Here is a 4,973-nt window from a genome sequence, read left to right on the forward strand (position 1 = left end):
CCGAAGCATAAGGGATCTTGCTCATGCATTCAATCTCCTCAGGTATGCTAGGGCACATCTTCTTGGAGAGATGAATGCCATGTCTAAAAGGTAATAAACCTCTTTTAGAGTTTTCTATGCTAAACCTTTTTAGCACCTCCTCTATGTACATCTTCTGTGAAAGTCCGAGCATCCTATTTGGTCTATCTCTATAGACCTTAATACCCAGTATAAAGGATGCCTCTCCTAGATCTTTCATAGAGAACTCCTTAGACAACCATACTTTGACTGAGGTCAACATGGGAATATCATTTCCAATTAGGAGGATGTCATCTACGTACAATACGAAGAAGACAACTGCGCTCCCACTGATCTTTTTGAACACACATGGTTCCTCCTTGTTCTTGATGAAACCAAATGTTTTGATGACTCATTGAAATGAATATTCCAACTCTGAGATGCTTGCTTAAGTCCATAAATGGATCTTTGCAGCTTGCAGATCCTGTGATCATCATCACTGGATGTAAAACCAAGCGGCTGTTCTATATAGATATCTTCCTCAAGATGTCCATTTAAGAACGTCATTTTCATGTCCATCTGCCATATTTCACAATCGAAATAGGCTGCAACAGCAAGCAATGTGCGGATGAATTTTAGCATGGCTATGGGCGAAAAGGTATCCTGATAGTCAATGCCTTCGCGCTGACTATAACCTTTCGCTACGAGCCTAGCCTTGAATGTCTCTACATTCCCATCTGCACCTATCTTTCTCTTGAAGATCCATTTACACCCAATAGGTACAATACCTTCAGGTGGATCTACCAAGGTCCAGACTTGGTTTGAGTGTATCGGGTCAATTTCTGATCTCATTGCCTCTAACCATTTCTCGGAGTCGATATCTGATATCACCTCGTCATAAGTCTTGGGATCATCACCATGAGCTCCATTTCTCGTGAAGAATATTTCCTCTACTTTCTCTTGTATGGTACCTAAGTACCTTTCAGGAGGACAGGAAATTCTAGTCGATCTACGAGGTGGAAGAGGTTGTGTTGGGACTGGTTTTGATTGATTAGGTTCCTCAAGTTCTTGAGCTCGTTGCTCTTGGGAGACATTCTCCTTGAGCTTAACTATTCTTCCGATGCCACCATCTTGAATAAACTATTTTTCAAAAAAAATAGCATTTCGACTCACAATCACATTGTGGTCTTCCGAAATATAGAAATAGTATCCTAATGACTCTTTAAGATATCCTATGAATCGAGCTCTAAAAGACCTGAACTCTAACTTGTCTGCCTATTGTCTCTTGACATGAGCCGGACAACCCCAAATTCTGAGATGATTCAGACTTGACTTCTTACCATAACATATCTCATATGGTATGGTAGGAATGATTTTAGAGGGAACCCTATTCAATACATAAATTACTGTCATGAGACAATGTCCCCAAAAAAACTCAGGGAGGTCTGTGAAGCTCATCATGGAACGGACCATATCTAATAGGGTCCAATTTCTTCGTTCTGAAACCCCGTTGAGTTGAGGCGTTCCAGATGGAGTCCATTAAGATACTATGCCATTGTCCTTAAGATAGTCTAGGAGCTCCCGACTAAGATATTCACCTCCTCGATCTGATCGAAGAACCTTAGTGGGCTTTTCTGTTTATTTTTCTACCTCATATCTGAATTCTTTGAACCTTTCAAAAGCTTCAGACTTATGTTTCATTAGAAACACATACCCGTACCTAGACATATCATCGGTAAAGATAATGAAGTAGATGTAGTTGCCTCTAGCCGGCACATCAAGTGAGCCACACACATCCATATGTACTAGGGCAAGTAGGTCTGTGGCCCTTTCTCCATGTCCCACAAAAGGAAGCTTGATCATTTTACCTTGAAGGCATGATTCACAAACTGGATATGACTCGAAAGTCAACGAACTCAATAGCCCAGATTTTTCCAATTTGTTAACCCTGTCTTCCGCTATATGACCTAGCCTTAGGTGCACAGATACTAATCATTTAGACTATCTCTAGGCCTTTTAATTCTTATGGCATTCATATTTTGCTCCATATTTAATACAGATACATCAATATGTAGTTGATAGAGATCGTTAATAAGAAAACCATCTGCAACTTTATTATTTTCACAAAAAATGTTACAATGGTCCTTATGAAAGCTAATCACATAGTCTTCTTTTGCTAAACATGAAACAGAAATCAAATTTCTACTTGCTACAGGCACATAATAACAGTCTCTTAAAACTAAATCTAATCCTAACGATAATCGCAGAGGGTAGGTTCCCATAGCCACGGCAGCAACTCTTGCTCCGTTCCCAACACGTAGGATCATCTCCCCATCCCTAAGCCTCCTGCTCTCCTCAAGACCCTGCATAGAAGTGTACAAATGAGCACTAGAACCAGAGTCAAGCACCCAACTGGATGCAGAAGAAACTGTAAGATTAGACTCTAAAATGAGCATACCTCCAGAAGGACCATCCTTCTTATTTTTTAGGGTGGCCAGGTACTGAGGACAGTTTCGCTTCCTCTTCTTTTCATCCACCTTCTGCTTCTTCGCAGACTTCTTTTTCTTTCCAAAAGATTTTCTCTTGGAAGAAGTCCGTTCCACAGTAAGAACTGATCCTTTTGAACCCTTCATAGAAAGCTCAGTCATAACCAGCATGTTCAATAACTTGGCCAAGGTACACTGCATCTTATGCATATGGAAGTTCATGATGAACTGACCATATGCATCGGACAAGGACTGAAGGATCACATCAATCTGAAAATCTTTGTCTAAGATGATACCGAGCTTCTCAAGCTCCTTAAGATCCTTGATCATTGTCAAACAATATCTTGGACTGACTACCCATCATGCATCTTGGCCTTAAAAATCTTTGACAGACTTGATACTTGACCGCGTGACTCTGTTCACCAAACAACTCTTGTAGATGAGCCAACATTTGGCGGGTAGTCAAAATGTTCTCATGTTGGCGCTGCAAGTCATCAGACATTGCACCCAACATGTAGTACCTTGCTTTGTTATCATCATCCATCCATTTTTTCAGAGACGCTCTCTGTTCAGCAGTCGAACGTGCTGGTATGGCAGGTGGGTCCTGGTCCAAGATATGAATCAATTTTTTGAAACCCAAAATAATTCTGTAGTTTCTCAACCAGTCTTTGAAATTAGGTCCAGTCAGTCTATGGGTGTCTAAAATTTTGGTCAGAGATTTTGAGGCAGACATGTTTCCTGTAGAGAGTCAAAAGTTTCTAGTTAGATTTTGTAATCAGACTCAACTAATTTGTTTAGATTTTTATTTTTAAATAAATTAAGCTCTCATTATTTTCTCAATTCCTACACTCCCTTGGTAGAAATGTGAAAATCTTCGTGATCAGTGATTTTTAGTGGGTGGTGTGGTCTCACCGACTGGCTCACCACCTAACCTAACAGTTATTGGTGATGGGTCAACCGATGAGTGGACAACTCTTGTCCAATAATTCTCTAATCATGGTACACCCAAACTTGATCTCTAATTCATGAAGCTCACCGTGTCCGGGATATTGCTCCAATCCTTAGTTAAGTCAAACCCATCATTTGCACGAACTAGATTCCTGATTGGATCCCTCACCGTATCGAAATATTGAGCCCAACCCATCCTCTAATCGTAGCATCCAATGCCTAATGGACATGGTTGCATCTTTCCGGTGCAACTGAGCCACTGTAACCAGCCGAGAACAATCAACCCCGGGAAGGGCCCACACATCCACAATGGTGGAAGACCTAGACTTAATATTTTCTTAGGAAGATTTATTTAGGTCTCATTAAACTTGACTTGACATAGTCATAATAATTATGACTAACCTAGTGGCATGGGTTAGCTCAAATTGTTAGCCACCTCTAATCAGAACTGAGTCGACACATATGGCCAGGTAATTGAGACGATGGGAGGGATATGCCATTAACTCGACAAGAACGTATTCGAGTCGAGTGCTTCAATTAAAAATCAGTCGTCGCATCTGCCCAACTTACCTTAGACACCAAATTATCAACCAAACTAATTGGGTTAGCCTACAATCCAGACTCTAACCACTGACCAAATTAGGTCTTAACTTGATCGAGTCACATCTAAAGGTGATTCGACCTTGATCCAAACTTAATCCTATTAGCTGGTCAATTATTAGCTTTCATGATCCCACCTAACCAACTCTTGATTCGATTTGATCAATGCTAGACCTAATTGAGCTACCCAAGCCTGAACCCAATTTTATGAAAATATCTTAGATCTGAAATTTTCAATTTTAGACCTAACTTAATTTTATAATCTTAATTCATTAATTAAGTTTAGGTTCATAAAAAAGTATGTAAAATAAATCTAGGGTTTCAGGATCTAGGTTTTACAGAAAATAAGTTTTGATTTCTGATTAAGGATGAATGCGTGGCACCCCTACATGTCATATGAACACCCCATTGAATAGAAAGAGAGGGTCTTAAAACTCTACTTTATTCTTATGATTGGACGGCCATGAGGAACACCTTAATCAGAAATATAAATTTAACTACAAAACTAGTTAGATCTAAATTAACATATCACATATACAATTTAAGATCTAACTAATACATGCTTTGCATACATCTCATGTATCAAAAATCAATCTAATTAACATACTTTCAGATCTGATACATCACATGTAATATCTAAAAAATAAAATTTAAATTGAACTATTCAAAATAAAAACTATTCTAGATAAGTTACTAAAAATTCTACAACTAGTCTAGGCATGCAACAGATCAATTTTATGAAATAATTAAAATTTTATTTTTTATTTTTTGATCTGATTATAACAATTATAATCATAAAAATATAGAATAAATTATATTTAATTATATTTTAATCTCATTAAAATATAAAACTTAAGACTATTCTGGATTCAACTAATCCTAGTCTAGTCATGCATCTCATGCATGTTAGATCTTCTTAGATTTAATTTTAAATATTTTATT

This window comes from Elaeis guineensis, unplaced genomic scaffold, assembly GCF_000442705.2.
Source record: "Elaeis guineensis isolate ETL-2024a unplaced genomic scaffold, EG11 Super_Scaffold_37222, whole genome shotgun sequence".
Taxonomy (NCBI): Eukaryota; Viridiplantae; Streptophyta; class Magnoliopsida; order Arecales; family Arecaceae; genus Elaeis; species Elaeis guineensis.